Raw genomic sequence first — 26916 nt, forward strand, 5'->3', positions numbered from 1 at the left:
ATTAGCCTCCAACTAAAAAAAAAAAAAAAAAAGAACCAGTATGAGGAGAGCAGAGTGAGAGTGGAACAGAAGCCAAGGTCCAGGAAGAACAGAGACCAAGAGGAGGAGCCTGGGAGGAGATTTATCAGGTTTCAGATTTCATTCTGACTGAGATGAGAAGTCAAGGGGGGGATTTAAATCAAGGTAGTGACATATTCTGACTTGGATTTTATGTAACTACGCTACATGCTGTGTTAAGAAGATACCTATGTAAATCATAGGCAGAAACAGGAAGACCTATCATAGGCTTTTTCAATAACAGAGGCACCAAGACGCGAGGGGGACCTGGATCAGAAATGCAGCCATGGAAATGGCGACTTGTGATTGGATTCTGCACATTTTTAACAGTACAGACAGGAGACTATGGTGACAGAGATGTGGGGAAGGATCAGACGTGGATGAAAGAAGCTAGGAATCAAGGATGCACCAAGACTGAGCAAAGAACCAAGCTGCTATTTACTGAGAAACGGAAGACTCAGGAGGAAGTGGGCGTGGGGGAGATAGGGAGTCTGGTTTACTGCAGTACATTCTGAGAACAGAAAATGACTTCTGCTCATCAGCAAAAAGATGGGCATCTAAAGCCATGGGGCTGGGCGAGGTCATCAAGGGCTTAAGTGTGAACAGAAAAGAGGTCCAAATTCAAAACACCGGAGAACTTCCAGTTCAGAGGTTACACAGGAGAGAAGGAGCCAGCAAAGGAGACTGAAACAGAAGCCAGAGAGGTGAGGGAAACTAGCTGAGTGTAGCATCTGGAAGCCAGATAAAGACAGCAGTCAGAGCTGCTGCTGGTCACATGAGCTCAAGGCTGAAAAGCCCATCACCGGGGTCAGTAAAAAGGACAATTCTGGTGAGGTGGCAGGGGCTACACAAACTGAAATCCCAACATATAGTCAACTTTTTCAGAGAGATTAGCTGCAAACGAAAAGACCCTGGGCAGTAACTGAAGGGACACTCAGAATGGGAAATTTTTTAAGGTGGGAGGGGAAAAAAACAAACAGCATTATCTGTATGTTGATGGAAAAGAGCTAGTAGTGAAGGAAAAATTAAACGATGCAGGAGATGGAAGTCAGGTGTTCTATTAAAAATATTTTATGTCAGGAGAGCAAGAGCTGATTTATTAACGTTTTTTTTGGATTGTCGAGTCCTTCAAAGCTCTGATAAACAAGTCTTCCACCAGAAATGATACACATCTAAACCTCTGTTTTCATTTCAGAGAGATCCAGATTCACTGAAGCTGATCTGTAGCTCTCAGGAGAAGATCCCATGAACTTAAAAAGCATGATCATTTTGTCCATTCAGGTAATTTCACAGATGAAATCTAAACAGTTACCACATGATAACAAGTAAAATCTAAACAATTAATTACTACCTGGTGACAAGTAAAGTAAAATTACACTTACAGATAATCTAAAAATCAATCATCTGGGCTGTTATATCTGCTGACTTATTGAGCAATTCAAATCCTCTTATCCATCAAGCACCAAATTGGATTCTACCACACCTATCATTTCTTCTGATAACCCCATAATTTCTTTCCCCTGGATTCACTGCTTCTTCAACACCATTCAATCAGTTAACCCCATAATAATTTGCATCAGCTCACTGTTTCTGTATGTTCTGAGTTTCCCAACTATAGCACTAGCGGTAAAGGCAGAAATACTTCTTGGCATCATCACCTTCAGCTACAACACTGTTACGAACACATTTATTTCATAAGTATATTCCAAACAAACTAGTTAACTTCAGTGGCTTCTGAAAGTACTGGTCTGATTTAACTATGTCAACATCAATTATAGGCAAAAATTTTAAAAACCATGAAATGAAATGGAGTGTTAATTTTTAAAATAGTACCATCTCCTATGCAACAAAGCCCAAAGCTGGGTAAAACTATTAACTGAAAATTGAGATCATGATTGCTTAGGTTTTTTTTTTTTTTTCTTTCACCAACATGATAAACTGCCTTGATTTTAGTTCAAATTTTGTGATCTAAATGTAGCACTGAATCTTGATATGGGTAACGGGTAAATGGACATGTCTATTTGTGATCTCACTGTCAGGGCGATACTGATTATTGTTCTTCCTAAAACTTCCCAAGGGTACGCCCAGCCCTGGCGGCACTGTACAGCAGGCACAGTTCCTTGCTCACATTCCTGCCCACCCCGTGGCATTCTACACCATTAAGATCAGGTTTCATCATCCATGCTTTGACACCCAGTGTCCTGCCTGTGGCACCTGCCACGACTTGTGCTCAGGTTGTAGGTTTTACCTCATTCTCATCTTTCTTTCCTTTGCTCTTCCAAAATCTAATGAACATTTGTCATGTTAAGATTTGCCAAGTAAATAATCATTTCACAGAAACAAACACACTTTAAGGTATGTATATTGTGCTAATTAAAAAAAATTACAATGACAGAAACTCAATTTAAGCTCCAAAACAGACAGACAGCACATATAGCTCAATATCAGAAACAACCCAATCCAGAAATGGGCATAAGAAGTAAACAGACAATTCTCCAAAGTACACATACAAATGGCCAAAAGGCACATGAAAAGGTGCCCAACATCACTAATTATTAGAGGAATTCAAATTTCAAAACTACAATGAGGTATCACCTCACATCAGTTAGAATGGCCAACATCAGAAAGTCTATAAAAAACAAATGCTGGAGAAGGTGTGGAGAAAAGGGAACTTTCCTACACTGTTGGTGGAAAGGTAAATTGGGGAAGCCTTTATGGAGAACAGCATAGAGGTTCCTTAAAAAACTAAAAATAGAGCTACCATATGATCCAGCAATCCCACTCAGGTTTTTGTCTGGAGAAAACACTAATTTTGTAACATACATGCACCCCAGTGTCCACAGCAGCACTATTTACAATTTCCAGGACATGGAAGCAACCTTAATATCCATCAACAGAGGAATGGTTAAAGATATGGTACATATATACAATGGAAGACTACTTAGCCATAAAAAGAAATGAAATAATGCCATTTGCAGCAACATGTACCTAGAGATTGTCATACTAAGTGAGATCAGTTAGACAGAGAAAGACAAATATCATATGCTATCATTCATATGTAGAATCTAAAATTTTAAAAACTATAAACAGTAAGTTTTTATAAAACAGAAACAGACTCACAGATTTAGAAAAGAAACTTATGGCTACTGAAGAGGAAACATGGTGGAAAGGGATAAATCAGGAGTTTTGGATTAGCATATACACACTACTATATATAAAACAGATAATGAACAAAGACCCAGTGTATAAAACAGGTAACTCTACTTAATATCTTGTAATAATGTATAATGGAAGAAAATATTAACAAAAAGTATATATATGTATAACTGGATCACTTTGTATATACTTGAAACTAACACAACATTGTAAATCAACCAGATTTCAATTTTAAAAAGTCCTAACACACACATACACAAAGTATGAAGGCACTGCAATGCCTTTCATATCATGTATATATTAATAGGAAAGTGTAACTGCTTGCATATGAAATTAGTACTGTTTTAGGGGGAAGTCCTGTAAGATGTGACAAAATCACTCCCACAAACATTTAGAGAGAGTATCTGATGAGATTTACAGGTGAAGAAAGACAAGATTTACAACATTCTCTATGCAGAAGAGCTCCTTGTTAGCACACTATTATCAGTGAACGTAGAACCATGCATCCATTCAACCGACAGGTACTTAGCTGTATAAAGCAGGCCTGGGCATAGTACCTCACACAGGCCAGACAGTGAATTAATCACCCCCTGTATCACTAAAACACAAACAATGATCCATTCCTCTCCAGTGTTAGGGCTTAAAAAAAGAACACCATCTATTTCTGCCCAAGTTAGAAACCATAGATACCCTTGGTGTCTCTGTATTCTTTGATCGCTCATCTAACTAAGCCTGACGCCCAATAAATTCTCACTCTTAAATCTCTAACACACCAACTCTCTTCATCCTCACCATCACCACACTAGTGCAAACCTAAACTGACTGTGAAGCTAACAACCTCCCATCTTTCTATCCTTCAAAGAGAAGATGTGTCACTCTCAGAAAAGCGCAAATCTTGTGGTACATCCACGTGATGGAGCTTTACAGAGCCGCGAGAATGACTGGAAACTACACTCAACTACACGATGACTCTCATAATTATGATGCTGTGTCTGGCTTCTTTCCCTGAAATGAGCCTATATAAGATGCTCCTATTTCTGTAACATGAAGAAGGTGGGCCAGAGGTCTCCTTGGGGGCAGGAGGAACACTGACGGGAAGGAAACGTGAGAGGGGACTTCTGTTTCTTCACCCAGAAGATGGTCACATGTATGTATTCAGTTTCTGAAATTCATCAATCTATGTACTTTATGATATGCTCACTCTTCTGGATGTGTATGAGGCTTTAGTTAAAAGTTTTAGAAAAAAATAAAACATGCTGCTCGATGACCTCCCACCATCCTGAGCTGAAGCCCCAAAGCCAAATTACTAACAATGAGCTGAAGTACATTTCACCACAGGGTCTCTGTAAGTCTTTGTCTTAAGTGGTCACTTTTTCTCCCTTTACGGCTTTCATACATACTTATTCCGCCTCTGCATTTTGTTGGACTAACTCGTAGCGATGCTCAGATTCAGTTAAAATTTCATTTTCCTCAGGAAGTCTTCCCTGATCTGACGAGGTTACCATCCCTGTCTCCCCTCTGCATGGCCCCACCACATCTGTTTGAGACTGTGAATTCTCTGAAGGCAGGGCATGTGTTTTATTTACCTCTCTGTTCTTTGTATATTTGATAGCTGGCTGAATAAATTTATTTCCTATACAAGAACATGGCAGAGTGCTCGAGCCTGGTGCACTGGGAAGACCCAGAGGAATCGGGCAGAGAGGGAGGTGGGAGGGGGGATCGGGATGTGGAATACGTGTAAATCTATTGCTGATTCATGTCAATGTATGACAAAACCCACTGAAAAAATAAATTAAAAAAAAAACAAAAAGAACATGGCAGGTAGTTGTGGCAAAGTTTCAGTCTATGAACTGCAGTATAAACAGTGAAACTGCTAAAAGTTTTTGATACAGGAACTTAAAGGAAGTAAGAGTTACATGCTAAATTGTTTATACACAGCAAAGTAGGAAGCCATGCATGTGGTCACACAGAGAAGTCACTTTTAATACAGCTATTAAATTTATTTGAAAATTCCATTTTAAATAATAATCTATGGTAATAAAATCCTAAATTGATCATAAATAATTTTTTACTCATCTACATGCAAATGTTGTTTGTTTTTAACCAGTTGTGAAAACCAAGGCTCTACCAAGGCTCTGAGTGGACTGAGTGAGTAGGTCAATTGTTTCAGCTTCTATGCATGCAAAAAGAATATTTAATATCTGTCTATCTCAACTTAAAAAAACTATAAATATTTGCAAGTGTTCCTAAGAAGAATTTAAGTTTTTCTATTTTAAACACAAAATAATTTGCTGAATGAAAAGTAAAACTATAACTCCTTATTTGTTATAATTACCCATAGCAAGTAATATAGGCAGCCTGTTGATTCACAAACTGTTTTTCCTAGAAAAAAAAACACTTAAAAGGTTACTGGCTATAAAGACAGACAGCACAAGTGATAACCACCTTGAGTGCTAATACCCAAAGAAGAACAAAGCTGTCATCTTTTTGGGAAATCAATGACATTTTCTATAATGAGCTTTAGGCTACAAATTTTAGAAACTTTTAAGTGTAATGAAGTTTAAATTAAAAATACAGGTAATATCCTGAGTTGCCTTACTTTTTTCTATTCCTTTTGGGAAATGACTGCTTTCTGTGTATCATCCCTCAAATTTCTTTTTATCCCAATAGTCATTAAAATTCATTAAATCTAAAGTTAGGTAGACTTTACTGGCCAGAAGCAGTAACAGAAAGGATAAAGATACTTCCTTTATTCTGAGAAAGATTAGTTTCCTTAATATAGAACTTGCTTACATAACATTTCTAAAGTACTACTATAATTTTTAGAATTTTATTGGAGTATAGTTGATTTAAAAGCATCTTACAATAAAAAGAATAACCTTAAAATACTCTATCACTGAACCACAACTTGAAGTGTACACCATCTAACCACAGAATTTAACCAGTCAGAACCAGAAGAGGTCCCAACAATGCTCAAATGTGATGTTTATTAAGGCAATTAAATGCTTTTTAAAAATACTCTGAAAACAATTTAAAAAATAACATTATTGCTTATTTTCTTGAGTCTTAATTCTTTTTGAAGGCAAGATTTGAAATGAGAAAAACAGGATTTGAATGATAACAGATAATTCATTTTTTCTTTACTCCAGTTTCAAGAATCTATTGCACAGTCTCACAATTTATTGAGGAGTCCTTTTCATGTGACAGCTGGTACAGACTGCAGTCAAAGTGGGGAACATGAGAAACTATTAGCAAACTAAATGTTCCCATTTAGGCTGGTACTTCTCAAGTCTAATTAATTCAAGTTAAAGCTTTTTCCTTCTAAAAATAAGTACAATGTTTCTTAGAATTAAACTTTAGTTTTTATGAGTATTAAGTTTCAAATGAATGAAGGCAAGTAACATATTGTTTGAACCTCAGTTTGTCAATAAAGAGATAACTTTAGTCCAGATCAGTGTTTATCAAATTTTTTGTTACAAAACCCTTCAAGAAGATGATGGAAAAAATACAGACATTCTTCCCAGCAAAAAACACATACATAGAAAATTTGATTATAATTCCACGGTATTCACAGACCCTCTGAAACTCATCCAAACACCACTTGGTAAAAATGGAGCTAGGTTGTATTTAAGGTATTTTGTAGCTTTAAATGTTGGTTTCAGAACTAAGGTTAACGTCTTTAAACAAAAGAAAGTCAGGCTTGAGAATAAATGTGAAAACCCAAACACAATTCATTAATTTACTCATTGCTACTAAAGATATCAGCTTGGAAAGCCTGAACACCTTATTTATATATAGACACAGGTGCTAATTTGACAAAATAATTCATACTTAAGGCATCAGAAGTTAGGCAAAGTAAAATTCTTATGTAAAACCAGGATATTCTAGACATGGAAATGTGTGACATTCACAGCTTTCAAATCACAGTAAGTCGTCTCCTTCCAACCCTCCCCATTACCAGATTCAACTCCTTGGAGTGAGGAAGAAAAATATTACATAACGTAAGCTGCATTTGAGGTCTTTTAGGTGACTGTTTTGAGGGAAAGGGAGTACTTTCAGATCCTTAAATTTATTGAAAAATAATTGTGGGATCACTGCCCCCTCCAAAAAAAAACTTACCTGTAATTCTTGTTCTCTGAAGGAAATGCAGTAATTATAAACATATCCACACTCTTGGGTTCATCCTCCTAAGAATGAGGGGATTTGGAATGCGCCATGGCTTGCACCCAGCCGCTACACTGCCGTATGCTGCCACACTGCACTGGCCTCGGCTCTCCCTGCCTGGCTGAAACGGAGCAGGGCTCACCTAGGCATCCACCCCGCGAGGCAGGTGCTCCCCCACAGGAAGTGTGGCGGTGCTGTAACTACTGACCTTAGAAAACACGAAGTATCAACGGTCCCTCCTCTACAGTTTAAGGGGGATGGAGACACTACTAGAGTTGCTGTTACATGCTTCAAAAGTGGCATTAAAATTGCAACATTAAAAAATGTTAAAGAAAAGAATTCCCTAGTGATCCAGAGGTTAAGACAGAGCACTTCTCCAACAGGAGGCACAGGTTCAATCCCTGGTTGGGGAACGAAGACCCTGTGTGCCACATGCCACAGCCAAAAAATTTAAAAACTAAATAAATAATATGTAAAATAAATGTTAAAGAATAAGAATGGAAAGCTATTGCTCTGTAAAAGAAGCCCAGAGGGGGAGTGAGTAATGCAGGTGTAAGAACTGACTGCCTGTTGATCAGAGTGACGTCCCATGGTCAACTAGAGAGCAGAGCATCACAGGTACTTAAATATCGTATCTCGGCATTTAGCAACCTAGTATTTTGTGTTAATGCCTGCCAACTCGAGAGTCGTGCAGAGTCAGCTTCAGTGTAGCCAACATAAGAAGGTAACGTGAAACAGCCAGGACCCTAAAAACTGCTGAGATTATCACCAAGGGTGGATGGTTTTTCATAAGGTCTGATACTCATAATATGTTGTTCGACTTCGACAAGCTCTCCTTTATGAACTCAAGTAACTAATCATTCAATTTATAAAATTTAATCAACCTTACAGCTTAATGTGATAATTTAGATTTTAAATGTTCAGCTATACAAGGACTGAGTCCTTGTCATATATAAACCCCTCTTCTGTCTCTTAAACATCTTGGAGGATTAGGAAGAAATGGGCTACAGATAGTTCCTGGTTTGCATACTGATTTTTGGAGGGTTATAAAACTTATCCACAGAGGGCAAGATTCTCTATCCTCTGGTCCTGCAGACTGGTGTCTTCCACTCAAACCAGGGAAGGACTGCCAGATAAAAACCAGGATTCACAGTTAAATGTGCATTTCAGAAAAATACTTTTTTCTTAGTACATCCCAAACATAGGAGAGGGCACAATCACACTAATTTTTCTGTTATTTATTTGAAATTCAAATTAAGCTGGGCATCCTGAGTTGTTTTTTGTCTTCTGCTAACTCTGTACACTCTAACCCAGGAGGGGCTCCCAGGGTTACCCAGGATGGTGCTGGAGTGGGCCTTTCACTCTCAGTCCAGATTTGCACCAACACGGTGGTCACAAACAACACGCGGCTATGAAGCACTCGAACTGAGGCCAATTCAATATTAAACGTTCTATAAATGTAAAATTCACACCAGATTTTGAATGCCTAGTATGAAAAAGGTAAAACGTCTCATAACCTTTTGTACTAATTGCATGTTGAAATAATAATATTTTAGATATATAATCAAAAGTAATTTTCCCACTTCTTTTACCTTTTTTATGTGGCTACCAAAAAACTCTTAAAATTACACATGTTGCTCGTATTTGTGGCTTGCATTATATTTTTACTGGACAGAGCTGGTCTACATGCCTCAAAGAAGAGGACTGGTCTAGAATTTCCTTACTGTTCTTTCTCTAAAAAATCAATACTAGTAAACAAAGGGCTGCCTCTCACTTATGTCTAGCTATGAGAGTAAGCAGGGGACATGACCATACCAAGGAAATGAAATTCTACCAAAGACTGCTTTCCATACGTTAAAAAAAACCCCACAGCATCCAAATATAACAGAGAGACAAATCAGAAACCTGGTATTTGATAAGGTCTTATGTACAAAAGAAGAAATAAACTCTAGTGTGTGCATGATAAAGTATGCGCAGGTGCATATAAAAAAATCTGCCAGACCCCAGTTCCACTGGAAGAATCTCTCAGTACTACCATGTCAGGTGTTCACTCCTGTATATCATCAAAATAACAGAACAATAGTTTTTGTTCTCTAATACAAATTGGGGTGTCATAAGCTATTAAGAATTATTGGGAAGACTGTACTTATGATGCTCTAGATACAGAAGGACTAGACTCAAAGGTCCTCATTTTTTACATTCATGCTACATGATTTGACCTATATGCGGGTCAAGAAGCAACAGTTAGAACTGAACATGGAAAAACAGACTGATTTAAAATTGGGAAAGGAGTATGACAAGGCTGGATATTGTCATTTTACTTTTTTAATAATATGCAGAGTCTATCATGCTAAATGCAGGGCTGGATGAACCACAAGCTGGAATCAAGATTTCTGGGAGAAATATCAACAACCTCAGATATGCAGATGATACCACTCTAATGGCAGAAAGTGAAGAGGAACTAAAGAGCCTCTTGATGAGGGTGAAAGGGGAGAATGAAGAAGCTGCCTTAAAACTCAACATTCAGAAACTAAGATCGTGGCATCCGGTCCCATCACCTCACGGCAAACAGAATGGGGAAAAGTGGAAACAGTGACAGATTTTATTTTCTTGGGCTCCAAAATCACTGCAGACAGTGACTACAGCCATGAAATTAAAAGATGCTTGCTCCTTAGAAGGAAAGCTATGATAAACCTAAAGAGAGTATTAAAAAGCAGAGACATTACTTTGCCAACAAAGGTCAATATAGTCAAAGCTAGGGTTTTTTCAGTAGTCATGTACAGATGTGAGAGTTGGACCATAAAGAAGGCTGAGCACCAAAGAATTGCTGCTTTTGAATTGTGGCACTGGTGAAGACTCTTCACAGTTTTTTGGACTGCAAGGAGATCAAATCAGTCAATCCTAAAGGAAACCAACCCTGAATATTTATTAGAAGGACTGATGCTGAAGTTCCTATACTTTGGCCACGTGATGCAAAGAGCTGACTCATTGGAAAAGACTCTGATGCTGGGGAGAGTTGAAGGCAAAAGGAGAAGGGGGTGGCAGAGGATGAGGTGGTTGGATGGCATCACCAACTCAATGGACATGAGTTTGAGCAAACTCTGGGAGACAGTGAAGGAAAGTGGAGTCTGGCATGCTGCAGTCCATGGGATCACAAAGAGTTGGACACAACTTAGCAACTGAAAACTGAACAACAACGGATTTGAAATTAGAGCACTGGTTCTAGAACTATGAAATAAATTTTTCTTTTTAAAAAGTATATTGTTTAAAAAAAAAGTATGTTGTCAATACTGTAGTAAGACACAAAGCTTGTTTTAAAAATGACAGGGGCTGTGGGAGGAGGCTTTTTTAGAATAAAAAAAATTCAGTTGTATAAAAGCTAAAGCTTAGGTAAGAAGTATACCTGTTTATTTTTATATACTCCACCTTACATTTTCACTAGGTTTGACTTTCAACTCGAATTTTTTTCTCAACTGACCCAAAGAATTAATACACCTGTCTATTCTGTTCCATGCTGTTATAAAAGTTAAAAATTATTTAACATGTTCTGCTAAGTTAAAAATCAGAAGAAAATTATATAGAGATTATTTCCAAATTCTTAGTAACCTTTATTTTTCACTATTATAACCTATATCATCTCCAAAGTAGATTTAAATCTTTCAAAGATGCCTGTAGTTATAATAAGCAAGACTGGTTCTAACTCCCCAACTACATACACACACAAAAATTGATACTCAAGGTTTTTTCATAAAAGGCCTCAGTCGTTATTTTTACTCATTCTAACAACAAACACAAAGTGTACTTTCCCTTCTTAATATCTTTTTATTACACAGATATAGGAAGAACAATTGCTTTGAAAAGAAAATAAAATTATCATAAACCAAAGACAGGGCTAACCAGACAAAAATCAGATTTCTCCTAAATTTGATAGTTCATAAAAAGTTCAAATCTTTTAGAACCAAAGTTTCCAAGATCATTTTAAGAGCTTTAAAAAAAGATGAATAAAATTGGATATAGATATTTAATTTCTTCATCAGCACCAAGTACTCATTATCAATACCAGTGTCCTGGTGATTACAATCTGAAATGTTCTGTAGACATTAGGTCTCCTGATGGTTACGATCTGACATGAATTTTATGACCACATACCTATTAAAGAGTAAGAAGACATTTGCTTTCACCCTTTTTGAGGCTTAGCAGAGATTCAAAAAATGGTTTGAGGGACTTTCTCTGAAGTAAAGGTAAGCTTCAAGAAGATCATGAAAAGCAAATCTTCAAAGCTGGTTACATCAATTTAAGCAGACTGCTTAAATACTGTCACTGTGTCAAAATTCTTGAATGCCAATCTTAATACATCCAAGAAGAGTTTTTGATGACGGATCAACGACGGTACTTATTAAGCTGATTTAAATGCAGACTGAAGTGGAAGACAAGTTTTACTGTTAAGTGGAATTTTTGGAAAACAAAACAAAAAGTGCCCCGCATCTCTAAGACGTGTGCACTTCTCAACAAGGAGAACCATCTCTGCTTGACAGTGTGTGTGGTGTCCTGCCCAGAGGCGCGGCCTTCGCCCCTCTTCTGTGAGAGGGAGGGGCGTCTCCCAGCCTCCACGGAGCATTCCAAAGCCAGTCCTGCAGAAGCCTCGGCCCTGAGCGTATCCCGGTGCTTACCTTTAGAGAACAAGGAGGCTGACACAAAGTGACCAGGGCTCACAGCCCACACCTCCAAGAACACTGAAAAGACCTGCAGAGCCTTCCTGGCGCAGGAGGGACCTCTTTTTAATCTTCTGGTGGTGGAAGTTTAAGATTTTCCTGAAGAGAAGAGAAGAGTCAAATATTACACTGAGATCTTGCCATGTGGTTCAAGTTTATCTATCTAGAATACAAATGGTAGGCTCTGAAGAAATAAATTAGATAAAATCAGGAGTCTTCCAAAAGCCATATTCTCTTCTTTCACAAAAAGTATTTTCCCTAAAGAATATGACTTCTCTTTGAACCCTAAACCTTAAGTGACTAGTTCAACTTCTTCCTCTGCACTGAACTAACAGTTGGGAGATGAGAAAAATACAGAAAAACTGTAGGTTGTCAAATGATCACAGTCGTAAATGCCATTAAAATACTCAGGAGAGCTAAATTCACTGAAAAGCAATGAGTTAAAAAGAACAAACAAATTTTGTCCTGCCTCTGTCTCTCTTTGATGACATGCATTTCCTGACAATGAACAGAGAAGTGGCCCTCTGAGTTAAATGCCACATTACGTGAAACAATCTACTAAATGTGGGCTCCTGGAGGAGAAGGATTTGGGGTGCTTTTACTTTTTTATACTGATTACCTATACAGTCTAAAATAGTTCCAGGCACATAGTAAGCACTAAAAATAAAATTGGTAAGTAGAAAGAATATTAACCAATTAGCCAATATTCTCAAGGTCGAAAGTTATACAAATGAAACAATTAGAAGCCTACAAGTGTTCTAAGGAGTTTGAAACTGTATTATTTGAAAACAATATTAACACCAACATTCCTAAACACATATTAAATAACAAGAATATAATGTTTTAAAAATGTTGTATCTTAAAATATTTATGAGGAAATGTTACAATATATTATTTCAAGCCAAATTCCTGAAAAGGGGTGGAAATCACACACTGTACATTCACAGTACATTATGGAATATCAATTTTAAGAATATTAATATAAGTGAAAGGAAACATGCCTTTTTAATAATTTAGTATTAATTATTTTTCATCTTTTGAAGAGATCTACATAAACCAAGTGATAATACAGTTATCTATCAATATATGCATAACTATGCTTAAGTAAATCATTAGCATAATTTAAAAATGAAATCGGAAGATGCCACTCTATCAGTACAATTTTCATATATATATTTCAAGTAAATATTTATGTTTTCTTTAATCTCAAAAAAACCCAAAATTTAAACAGGAAATGCTGAGTATTATTCATTTATTTGCTTTCCTGTCACAGACTATTTTTTTTTTTTTAATTTTTATTAGTTGGAGGCTAATTACTTCACAACATTTCAGTGGGTTTTGTCATACATTGATATGAATCATCCATAGATTTACACATATTCCCCATCCTGATCCCCCCTCCCACCTCCCTCGTCACAGACTATTACTAAGAATACAGATTGATTTCCTTCAAGTAGTTTTACAACTCTTTCCAAATATGATAAATTAGGGAGAAAAAGAAAAACTGCTGAAATTAGTAACAGACACAATAATCATATTGATAAAGAACTAAATATGTATATGTTGTATATGTTTTTTAATAAAAATGCAAGGCTTGTATACCCATGGCTGATTCAGGCTGATGTATGACAGAAATCCGTATCATACTGTAAAGCAACTACACTCCACTCAAAAAAAAGAAAAAAATACAAAGCTACTAGAAGAACAAACTATTACAAAATATGTGATTTCATTTGACCCCAAATTCTACAAATTCTACAAATTCTGTAGAACCGGCCCTCAAAATAAATGGAACGGTGCCCATAGGGCCTTTCACCTCAGGGCACAGGCAACTGTTAAACATACAGCCAAGACCACAATAAGAAAACAGGCAGTAAATCTAGGACTGATGCTTACCAGTAAAACAAAGTTTTAGCTGACAGATCATGCCTTGTTATAGTAGTAAACAGCTTTCCCTATTTCACAGAGAATTCAATATAATATCTTACATCAGAGCATCAGGATTAAATGTGAAAAAAGGAAGAAATTTTAAAACAAAACTTAAGAAATTCACTGAATTTAGAACAATATTTCTATTCTGGACATGTTGCAAAACCTTTGAAACTAATTTTGGGGACAGAAGTGAACACAGTTACAAAGAACTAAGGAGCTTAAATGGGGTAAAGGAAAACATAAAGTTGGAAATTCTGCTCCAAGAAAAAGATTCCACTACTTGGTTGAATCCCAGGCCCAGGAGGGTCAAGAGAGGACATAAGTTCCCCAGACAGAGGACCTGACTGGGAGCTTCTTTAAAATCCTGGTTCCCATTAGAGGGTGATGGATCCTTTGCCACGTCTCCAAAGGCAGGAGGAATGAAGTTTAAGTTTACCACATTTGGAAATTTAGTGTTCAGTGTTTAATTTCACTTGCAAGTATAGATTATTATAGATTATTATTGTGACTTAGTTTCTTACACAACTGTCGTAAGCAATCTGCTTTCTCTTTTTCATCCTGACTAATGTTTCCCATAGCTCATAGCTATTACTCAGCTCAGACCACAGGGGGATTCTCCAGGCAGCTTCCTCAATGAGGTAAGACAGGTGATGTGCTCAGATGACACAGAAGTATCACATGGCTATAAGAGGTTCTAGGCAAGTACTGAGGTTGAGAGGAAGCAGGCAGTCAGGGACAGTAGAGCCATCACTAGTCCACTGCCCGTACTTTGTGGGATGCTGATCTGGGTTACAAAAGTAGCGTCTTCTGATACTGTTCCTTATACTCTTTTACTGACTCGCATTTCCAGTTCTAACTCACCTGTGCCCTTCAAAACTGACTGACCAGTTAAGTTATTAAGGACTTGTTCCTGTATATTCCTCCCATCGGTTCTTTCTGCAGCACTTACAACAGAACGTTTTGCAATAGTTGATTTCTGTATCTACTCTGTCCAAACGTAAGCATTAGCCACACAGAGTTACTGAGTACCCGAGATGTACCAGTGTGGCTGAGGGACTGAAGTTTTAATTTTTACTTAGTGTAAATTAATTTGTATTTAAACTGCCACATAGGGCTGGTAGCTACCATATTGAACAGCACAAGTATGGAGTGCTGCCATTATTTTCACTTGATTTTCTAGTTAGCATTTAAAAAGTCACTCATTTCCTTCAAATCTAACATAGATATTTTAACTGTGGATACCACTTTACATATGTACATACAAGTATATACACACTTGTAATCATGGTATGTAAACTTACTAGTTTATTTTCACTTATACCTAACATTTCTCCACATTTCTAGAACTGCAATGCCCAATACTGTGGCCACATGAGTATTTAAATTTAAATGCTGTTAAATAAAATTAAAAATTCAGTTCCTAAGGTGCATCAGCCACATTTCACATGCTCAGTAGCCATGTGTGTGTGGCTAGTGGCTATGATATTAGTGTAAATCACAGGATATTTTCATCAAAGCAAAAAGTTCTCTTGGACAGCTGTTCTAGAGTCTTCAAAACTTATTTAAAGGCAATATTTTACAGTGATGTTCTGTAATTAGTCTCTAAACTGGGCATCTTTCTACATATATAATTTTAATTAGCACAATATTTCCTAAATTCCCAAGTGAAATATTTAAACATTACTGTGACTCTGAGTACACCTGCCTGAATCACTCCCCAGGAGTTTGGTGTTACTGCTTACCTTGCAAGATTAGACTCCTTTTAAGAAAATTTAGCCCTTTTAATACAATGAAAAATCTGTATTTCCAAGTCATAATTTGTAGGTTTTTGATAAGTGCATAGGTAAATATTTCCCCTCATATTACTCTTATTTCTTTATTCTCATAATCTGTCATACTTTTTCTCATTTATATGTTAGGATCTTGAAGTCTAAATTTGCAAATTCTACAATAAAATGAGACTGTCATATATGTTATCACTTCCTCTGTAACTTCTGTTTTAGATATTTTCCACAATTTTCAGTGATCCTTTTAATTATAATATTTTGATCTGACAAACATTTTTAATATTCAGGGGTATACTTTACCTTGGTGAGTTCTACTAATGCTTCACATATGAGATGTAAAAGCGTCTTCCATACTACTTTTAAAAAAAATTCCTCTGGTTGTATAAAGTATGGATGAATGCCTTTTCTTGTCTTATCTCTTTTGCAGTTATACCACTACCTAATACCATTGAATGAATATCCTTTAAGTGGCCTCTCCTATAATGAAAAACAGTTAAGTTGTTTTAAGTACACGGGACTAAATTTGGATTCCTTATAACACTCCTGTAATCCATGTTTTACAAGACAGAAAAAATACTTTTCAGAATCCCTCTAACAAAGGCAACTGGATTAGTTTAGTAAAGAATGAGTAGAAGCGGGACAAGAATGTGGATAGTAATGTTTTGCCCAAAGATTAAGATAAAATTTGCTGATTATAGCGCCTACTTGAGTCTCCAAACTCACTGAATGCTACATTTTAAAAAAACTGGTAATGATAACCCTATATGAGAGACTGCAAAAGAGACACAGATGTATAGAACAGTCTTTTGGTCTCTGTGGGAGAGGGCGAGGGTGGGATGATTTGGGAGAATGGCATTGAAACATGTATATTATCATATGTGAAACGAATTGCCAGTCCAGGTTCGATGCATGAGACAGGGTGCTCGGGGCTGGTGCACTGGGATGACCCTGAGGGATGGGATGGGGTGGAAGGTGGGAGGGGGGTTTGGGATGGGGAACACATGTACACCCGTGGCAGATTCATGTCATGTATGGCAAAACCACTACAATATTGTAAAGTAATTAGCCTCCAATTAAAATAAATAAATGCAAAAAAATAAAAAAACTAGTAGAAGGGGCTGATTGTCCATCTGTATTGACACTGGCAAGGAAATTACAGTGGCCGTGGAGGCAAGAAAGCTGAGGTCGTGAGGGACAGGGATTTGCCAAGGTCACAGCATGAAGGGCATTTCTCTCAGCTCTCACTGACCAAGAAGTCAGGGGCTCAAGGAAAACTTCTGTCCAAATCTGCAAGCGGCAGAGAATTCTCTTCTACTATCTGAGTTACACATCTGTTCTTGCATCACAACCACTCATGTTTTAAGTTTCCCAGTATGTAGTAGAATGAGACTTACTCTCACTGTTGAATCACTATCAAATAAAGTAAGTCACTAGAAAATCTGAAAGCTAGAAGTAAACTGAGAAATCTATTAATTGCTTATAGTGAAGTAATTTGCTAACAATTCTCAAGATTAAGACATAGTTTCTCTTCATTTATTTAAATCTTAAGATGCTTTTAAAAGTTTTAAGTTTCTTTCAAAAGGTCTAACATCCTTCTCAAATTTATTGGTAAGTATTATGCTTTGTTTGTTACAGTTCTGAGTGGGGTCTTTTTCCAGTGTTTTTTCAGTTGGTATAAAGATACAGTATATCCAGAACTTTTCCTGTTTATAAAAATGGCTTTAAAGCTGACTGCCATAGGTTTTCTTAATCAGTCATGTCATCTAAAAGTGAAATATTTATTTTTTCTTATTTTGTTAACAGTATTAAATGTAGTTACTGGTGGTTGTTAAGTAAACTAAAAATAATAGTTTTGCTCCCGAATTTAAGTTTATAAATCTAGCAATATTCGATCATCCCTTATATGTTACCCACCTATACAATACTACTCTGCCCTGTGATACTGTTTGGCTTGCTGAAGTTCAACTAATCACTCATGATTCAGCACAGAGAAATATATTTGACCAAGTAGAACTTGGCAGAAAAGGGTCCCAGTTCCTAAATGATCAATACTGTACATGCTAACTATATAAAGTTGTCCTAATACTGACACTGTTCATAAAAATCAAGTAAGAAATATCTTTACTCTATAAAAATCCTGTAATTACATGGTCACTTCAGTGCTATGTGATCTTCATACTTAAAGTTACTCTTGGATAGTAAACTAGATATTTAAGAGATGATATTAAGAGCACTGGGTTTATTTCTAGGATGAACTATTTCAGAGAAATCAAATGTCACAGTTTACAAGGGAAAATTCTTCTTAGAAGAATTTCTAGTAATAAATGTGAACGGTGTAGCAGATTAAAATATTTGTTATCCTGCAAACCCTAATGATAGAATTGATTCAGAAACAATCAGCAACGGATGAAACCACAAGAGGAAAGGGGGAAAGGCTCCATGGAGAGACTGGGCTGTTGGCAGTGACCAATTCTAGCACTGCGAAGAGTGTGACAAGCAGACACCACATGCTCCATGATGTGATTCAGCATAAAGGCACAGCTTCATGTATGAGGTATTCCTGTCCACCCCACCTAAACCCTAAAATCAAAGCTCAACCTGAATCTAACCAGGTCTTTTGAACTTCTAATTTGCAGGAAATGTAGAGGTCAATGGAATATATTAACTGGGAAGCCACCAGAAAAATCCAGAATAAGGGCTATTCTATGGGACAACTTCCCCAGCTCCTTTAATGAGTCAAGAACAGGAAGGAAAGAGAGATGAAGAGAGGAAGGGAGAGGCAAGGAGGGAGGGAAGTAGGTAGTGAGGAAGAAAAGACTTCAACTATGCAGCCATCCTAACAACCTAACATGACAAGGATTTTGTGTGGATTCTGAACAAACGACCCAAATATCATATGACAATTTTGAACCAAAAGCATGGGGGATTGAATAGGGACATAGCATCAGCTGATACAAGTAAGTTTTGTTGATTTTGTTTGATGTGATAGAGGTATTGTAGTTACATTAAAAAGTCTTTCTTCCCCTACTGTATAGCACAGGAACTATATTCAATATCTGATGGAAGAGAAAAAGAATGTGTATATATATGTTTGTGGGTGGGTATGTATGTGCGTGTATTTATATGGGTAACTGAATTACTTTGCTATATGACAGAAACTACCACAACATTGTAAGTCAACAATACTCCAATAAAGTAAACTTTTAAAAAGTCCTTTTTTATAAAAGAGTTGACCATTGAAGAAGGTAGGCGTAAAAAAGACTTGGCGGTCTGGGATCTTCTTCAAAATAGTTGAGAAAACAGGAGGAGGTAGATGAAACAACTGTGGCAAAAATTTCTAATTGTTAAATCTGGGCCACAAGTGTAGGGAGTTTATTACACTAGTCTCTTTTCCTTTACATGTTTGAAATTTTTCATAATTATAGAAACCCAGGCCCCTAGAATATCACCTATTAAGCCAAACACAGTCTAAGTAAAAATAGAACTATTATCTACTGCCTTGCCACACAACGAACATGCTCACCCTGTACAAAGCAAAGGTGCAAAAGATAGCACAGATTGCCCTGTGGTTGGCACGGATGCACCCACATTGTAAAATAGTCATTTAAAAATTAAATTTGACTTGCATATACTGTTACTGTATATATGTGTAAATTCTAGTCCAAAGATACTTTAGGAAACAAAATATCAGAGAAACAGAATAATCTGTACCCCTAACAAACAAAGATAAGATATTATGGTTTGTTGGGTACACCAATGCAAAGGGAAGTATTTTGATATTTTACCTCTCTCACGTCTCAATAATCTCATGCTGCCTTCTAATTTTAATGGTACATATTACACTTGGGTTTGCATTTTCAAAACTATCCCCATTCAAAGGACCCCTCCTTTAACTGATATTCTCTTCTCTGAATAAGGCTGACTGGTCTCAGCTAAGTGACAGGAGGTTGGGTGTTACAGCCTCACTGTGCAAAATATAAAACAGCATAATATTTTACTCACAGCAGGTACTCAAGTATTCAAGTGAAAGATTTTAACACCCACACAGATATTTGGATTTATATGCTCCTCAAACATTTAAATGAATCTCTAAGGGTAAAGTATATGGCAGAGATACCCTGAAACATGCCCCTCACATGCTCCACCACAGCACCACCACCATGGAACCACAGCCCCCATTTATCTGTCCCCACACAAAGTGTCCCTACAGCATGAGAGAGAACTGTCTACTTGTCTTATTTTCACAGCAATTAGAGATGTTATCTTTTTAAAATTCTTGGTTTCGCTTTTTTTGTATTAATGATCTCTTAGTGATGGACAAGACTTTTTCCAACATGGTAACACAGTAAGCAAATCCTCCACGAATTTTGTTAGTTTTATATTCTTATAAACTTAAGACTTCTTTCATATGACTGCATGTTAGTATTTCCTCCAAATAACCTGTAAATTTAAATGCTATCCTTGTCCAAAAAAACATTTGTTTTTAATGCCCTTGTTACATTTTAACATTTAAAATGCAGCAGGCAATCTTAATGTGTGTGCAAAGTCGCTTCAGTCATGTCTGACTGTGCGATCCTATGGACTGTAGCTGGCCAGGCTCCTCTCTCCACGGGGTTCTCCAGGCAAGAATACTGGAGTGGGTTGCCATGCCCTCCTCCAGGGGTCCTTCCTGACCCAGGGTTCGAACCTGCATTGGCGGGCAGGTTCCTTACCACTGGCACCACCTGCAAAGCCTATTCTTCTAATTATGACTACAATATCATCTGTAGGTCAACAGACATACAAACCAACTTCCTACATTCACTTGGCTGGGAACACATTGGGGCCCAGATGTCCTCCACACTGAGGCAAAGCTAGGCAGTACAGAGGACCTTTAACTAGCAGCTTCTGGCCACTCCGCTTCCCTTTAGCAGGAATAGGTGGTATTTACAGGATTCAGTGAGATCATATGGTAAAGTGTATACATACAGGCACAAACCATGCTTGCTTATGTCTTCTCCCTTCAAAGGCTATATACTCTACTTGAATCAGTAAATTACTCTGGGAACTCATGATACAGTTTACATAACTAGAAAACCCTATACTGTTGTAAAGGGCAGAGTTGCTATGCACTACTATAATTATTTAACACTAGTTTATAAAAAGCTAGTTTAAAGGTGTAAAAAATAACTTGGTACCTGCTAGAAATGTTTGCTGGAAAAAAAATTTAATCCTATAGCAAGGAAATCAGTTTGAAATTAGGTAGACTAAAGCAATTTTACATTTCCCTTGTGAAACTATAGAACAGTACATAATTTATATGGGAATATTTGAGAAGCCCTGAAATAGTATATATAAAAATCAATAATGTATTTTTACTTGACAGTATCATGTAAAATACCATGTAGGACAGAAATCTTTACTCAGCATATAAAATGAAAAGCTTAAATGAATTCTTAGCTTTTCATTTCAATTTAGAGCAATAATATGGAATGGATATATACATAGTGTGTGTATATATGCATACACACATGCATGCATGCACACGCATACACATATATATATAACACATACACATAAAGTGAGGAGACTTGAGATCTGAGATAGCCTCAATTAGAGTAGTTCATATATCTGCGATCCCTCCATGTATTAGTTGCAGAGCAGGAAACTAGGTCTCAGATCTTCAGCTTGACATCTAAGTGTTATTTGCATGGTTTTAGTCTTCCTAAGGCCTAAGCACAGTGACAGCATAAATCTTCTGGCTATCATGACACTACTATCGGCAAGTGCTAGACAGCTTAGTAAGTGTTCAGTAACTTACCAAGTTGATTAATTCTATCCAACTGATTAGGGTCATGGGAAATGATACTTCTAGTGTTGAAATAATTCTCTCTTACTGAGACCTTACAATGGAAGAAATAATTCTATATTGTAAGCAAAAATAAGGACACTAGATTATGAAATACCTATCTAAAATGTAATTCAAATATTTCATCTGAAAATAATTCATTAAAGTACTTGCACTTATTGTGATAATTAAACTGAATTAATCAACAAATACAAAAATTTTCTTTGTACACAGAGGGGTTTAAGGCCACAAGCTTATAAGTCTCAGTTAATAGTAAAACCCAACTGGTCTGATTCTAGAGCCCAACCTCTTAATCACGACAACTCAGAAATGTAAAACTGCTTCGTATAATTTTAATAAGCGATCATACAGGATAGGCTTTATGAGTTTGCTCTGCTGATATTCACATTTCTTGGTACCTTAGAAACTTCAAGTTTTCTTATTTTAAGTAAGCTATACAAAAGCCAAGAATGTAGAAGTCTCTACTAATTTCTAAGACCCATTCTCAAAGGGTTTCTGTTCAATTTTTATGTCAAAATGAATAACCTCATTTCACAAGGAAAGTAAACTGAACAATGAGCACACTATAGATCAATTCTCAAGGTATCCTTAAGAAATGATGCTTTAAAAAAAAGTCACCACTTCACTGTAATTACTAGGTTGATGTCTGTCCTCCCTGACAGACTCTAACCTGAGGGTGACATCAGTCCTATGTATAACGACACCCCCCTATGTCTAGTGCAGTGCCTGACACACACAGCAGGCTGTCAGTAAGAATTCACAGAATGAATGAATGCAATATGCTCTTTCATCTAATATATTCATTTAGTAAAGATCCCTAGCACGCGTGTGCTAAGTCGCTTCAGTTGTGTCCAACTTTTTGTGACCTCACTGACTGCAGCCTGCCTAGTTTCTCCTCTGTCCCTGGGATTCTTTAGGTAAGAATATTGGAGAGAGTTGCCATGCCCTCCTCCAGGCAATTGCCTGACCCAGGGATCGAACCCGTGTCTCCTCCACTGGCAGGGTTTTTTTTTATCACCAGCGCCACCTGGGGTGCCCAAAGATCCCTAGTAGTAGCAACTAAATATTGCTTGTAACACTTATTCTACATAAGACTTAATACATTTTTATCATTATTTAATATACTAATTTTTAATATGTCACAACTTTTCTTCAAATGATCCTTGTGATTTTTATCAGCAAGAATTCCTTCTTTATAAACTTCTGCCATAGGTTCTTAAAAGAGTGGGTCTTGAAAGGTACTCCATTTTATTTTCCACATTTAAAAGCTTCTTCCGTCTATGAACTGAAAATGATTTTTTCCTTCCCACCATTATAAACAATAACTTTTATTAAAATTTTCCTTTCTCAAACTTCCAATTCCACACCATTGCTAATCATTTATTCTGACAGTGGTAGCCCCGAACAGAAGCCACTGTATCACAACATACCTAGCAGATACCAATTTGCTAAACTGAAAAGTTACAGTTATGTCCATCATAAAAATGATGACTATTAGTAGACTTTTGTTTGCTTAGAAATGAGGGTCACTTTTCATTCATTTCATTTTTCATTCATTTTAGTAAAAGAAAGGCTACGTATCCCCTTCCATCTGTGATGTTTATGTAAGTGTGTGGTTAAACATCTTTATGTGGCTACATGCCCAATTCTCCACCTGCCCATGGACCACTCAAAGTTCACTGCATAGAACCTAAAAGAGCCATCACAGAAATGTGATGTCATGAAAACTGCAAGGCCCGCTGCCCTGCCAGGATCATTTTCCTCTAGACACTCCCCCTGGGAGGATGGGAATGACATCTTTCTCCCAGCAGTGACAAACAAACTGCCTTATCAGCTGAGCTAAGATCTTCAAATCAGAATACTTGAAAGGGAGGCTGGAGTCCTCCTTCTGAGTATACCCAGGGAAAAATTATAATAGAAGTCACTGCAGAGACTGAAGTCAACATCACAACCTTGAGGAGGAACTTAACAACAGACTTACCCTGAATTTTTGCCACTTGAAAAATAGTTATAGTTATTTAATTTTTTTAAATAACATATATTTTAGTAGTAAATTAGGGGGAAGAACATGTCTAATCTAAAAGTAAACCCTTTTGATTTTAGGTTCTTACTAGATTGCATGCTTTGATTTAATCTGCTTTTATATTATCAGCTGAATAAAGAAAAGTGAGTCTTCAATGAGTTGTGTTTTTTTTATTGTTGACAGATCTAACTTAGAAACAAACTAACTTTATCATTTTTCAAACATCACTTCCCTTAGACAAGATTCACTGTGTCCTATAGAAAAAGTGTAAATGTTTAGTCATCCAAATGGTCTATAATATACATTTTCAAAAATGTAATAAATATGCATATTTCAGAATAAGCTATAAAAGAAACAAATTTTACAATTATTTATTTCAAAAAGGGATAAAAGTTGATTAAGGAAATCATACTGTCATTAAACAATGTCTCCACATAACAACTCAATGATATAAAGTGAGTGATAAATAAATCCCTGTGCTGGCCTGACACTAGAATGGAATAGTTGCTAAGGAGAGGACAGTGGTTAGTTCATGGATGACATCTATTTTAATAATCTTAAATTCAGCTGAAGAAATCAGGGCCATCATTCACTGCATTCAATCTTAAAACGTTAAGAATTATCTCCAGAAAATGAAATTCTTATAAGAACATGACTTTAACGAGGCTTTGCTGCAAATTCTTAAGAACATCTAAGAAAACAGAATAGCAGCAGAAAAAAATTTCCGTGGTTAGAATTCAGTGTTTCTGCATGTTTCAATTAGAAGATATTCATTTAATAAATGATACATATTGAAAGTTCAGAAGACAAGTCATCAGTTACCTTAATAAAGAAATATGAGATCCCTGCTTTCCTGCTTTACTCACACACCTGCTTATACCTTTCCAAAGTATTGGTTCCAGTTGCAATTTTATCTCCACTGTAATCACCATCTACACTGCAAGTTTAAGAGCAGTCAGGAAGCGGCTCTGTTCTGAATCGCACCATCTTCCTTCCACAGAGCAGACTATCTACAGACCGAGTGGAGGAAGGACAGATGCTGCCATCCAGGGTACTAGGCTCGCTGTCAGCCTGAGTATGGCGACAGAAGCTGTGTGAGGTGCTTGTCACACGTGCTATTCCTGACATGTTTGTTATTAAGCTCTAGAAAATACAGTCACATTCAACTAACATCATTTTGACACCTCTAATTGCAAAAGAAAAATTACCCAAACTATGTCAATCTCAAATATTGTAAGTCTGGCACAGAATCACAATCTATTATTAATACTGGCCTTCATCACACTGTCCAGTTATCACAAAGCTACTATGTCCACAGAGACACTCAAGTAAGCTCTGATAAACACTGATTTTGGATTTCAACCTTTATAATTTACTAATTCCACTACTACCCACAGTTACTATAATGAATCATGGATCTGACAGAACACAGATATTCGAATAAAGGGGTATACAGGAGCCAAACACAAAGAGGATAAAACTATTAAGTTTAAGGTCACTTGAAGGACATAAAAATGTAGCCAAGTTTGAATTATTTTCTCAGTGCAAACATGTGAAAGGCGGGAGAGAGGTCTGATTGTTTCACTACAATTTGATACTGTGCTATATTATGAACAGCTACTCCACTTTATTTTGGCTACATAAATATCTTAAGAACTTCCACAGAGGTATAGTAATAATGATATGTTTTAAAGGCCTAATGTCAGACTCAGTGTATTTGATTATCTGATATTATACTTTCTTTCTTCCTCCCTATCATCTTATAATGTAATTAAAATGGAAGCAGGAATCAACAGGCTACTTCACTGCAAAATTTATGACATTTACTTAGAATGAGGAGCAGCTATGAAACTAACTCAGTTTGGTAGAAACTTTACTCAAGGAACATTTAAAATACACTATTTTTTACACTATTTTTAAAATGATGATTAACTACAGCAGAACTATAAGAAACTGTGTTAAACTGATTTTCACACTTAATATTATTTTCTTACCAACATTAAGCATTATAAAAATCTCTTATCTACAAAACCATTCCTTATACTTATCTTATTATAGATGTAAATCATAGAAATATAAATTCAAACACTTGGCATTAATTTTGTCCTAGATTTTAAAAGCTCTAAAATTTTAATTCAAATACAATGGGTTGGTATGCTTCACACACACACACACACAGTAAGTTAAAGGGAAACGCTTACCGTGGGTTTTCTTTTGCCAGTCAGTTCTTCCACAGCTCTCCCAGCAGGGCCTTCCTCTGTCGAGCAGACAGCAGTCAAATCACAACATGACTTTTGGATGCTCACATCTTCAGATGGGAGTTTTCGGCCAATTGCCAGTTGAGAATTTAAACTGAAACTAAATTACCCAAACTTTATTAAATTGTTTCCACACCCACTAACTGATAATGAGTAAAGACTCTAAGTTGGAAAATTAAGTGAGTTGAGTTTGATTCACCTCTTTTCAAGCAGTCATTAACATGTTTAAGAAGAAATGCTAGGGTAAAAAATATATTTTCAGAGAACAGTTTTAAGTAAACTTCAGTTGTTTCCAAAAAGTTCCCACAATTATTCTGTAACTCAAGTTAACACATGGCAAAGATGGTATTTATTCAATGATGTATCTATAAACTACAGAGTCGCAAATTTAAATTGTCATTGAATCTACCTGAAAACTAATTATAATATGGGGAAACACTCTGACAGTATCAGCTACATTTATATAAAGTATTTGTTAAATATTCACCTACTTGCAGTCCACACCATTAAGAAGGTAAAGGTTACACGCCCTGCCTGCAAGCATCATCCTCTGTACTGAGGAGAAAAATGTCTGGCTACCACTTCCAATTACGGTGCACCAACAACTCTGCCCCCTTTCTGCACCAGCTGAGGCTCCTTTTCTCTCAATTATTACAGCTGATCTTTGTAGCACCTGTGAATTATATATGGTCTTCAATCATTGGGCTTTCTGATTAAGTTGTACGGTCTCTCTCTGTTCTGATAGTTCTCAAGTATTTGGCATATTACATTGTTCCCACCTGTGGTTAAGGTATTCCCTCAGATCCCCAGTAGCATTTCTGCCCAGTCAGAAGTTGGCCCATTCAATAACATTTTTTTCCCCTGACAATGTAAAGCTTCAGTAAATATACAATAAAATTAAAATGAAGACAGGAAAGAAAAGGAAAACACTGTCTTATCTTCCTGAGGTACCATATTTACTACTGATTAAAAACAGTTT

At 36.6% G+C, this 26916-nt stretch overlaps 1 protein-coding gene across 8 annotated transcripts in view; it reads right to left on the reverse strand.

Annotated features, from left to right (window-relative positions):
* Positions 1 to 26916, reverse strand: part of ZEB1 (zinc finger E-box binding homeobox 1) — a 195106-nt gene that overhangs the window by 121096 nt on the left and 47094 nt on the right. The window contains exon 1 of one of the 8 annotated variants that reach the window (XM_043479272.1): positions 12048 to 12176. The exons of the other annotated variants lie outside the window; for them this stretch is intronic. The gene's annotated coding sequence lies outside the window, so the exon portion shown is untranslated. Of the gene's footprint in view, positions 1 to 12047; positions 12177 to 26916 lie in introns of those variants that run through there. 8 annotated transcript variants of the gene reach the window in all.

The sequence above is a fragment of the Cervus canadensis genome, chromosome 10 (assembly GCF_019320065.1).
Source record: "Cervus canadensis isolate Bull #8, Minnesota chromosome 10, ASM1932006v1, whole genome shotgun sequence".
NCBI lineage: Eukaryota > Metazoa > Chordata > Mammalia > Artiodactyla > Cervidae > Cervus > Cervus canadensis.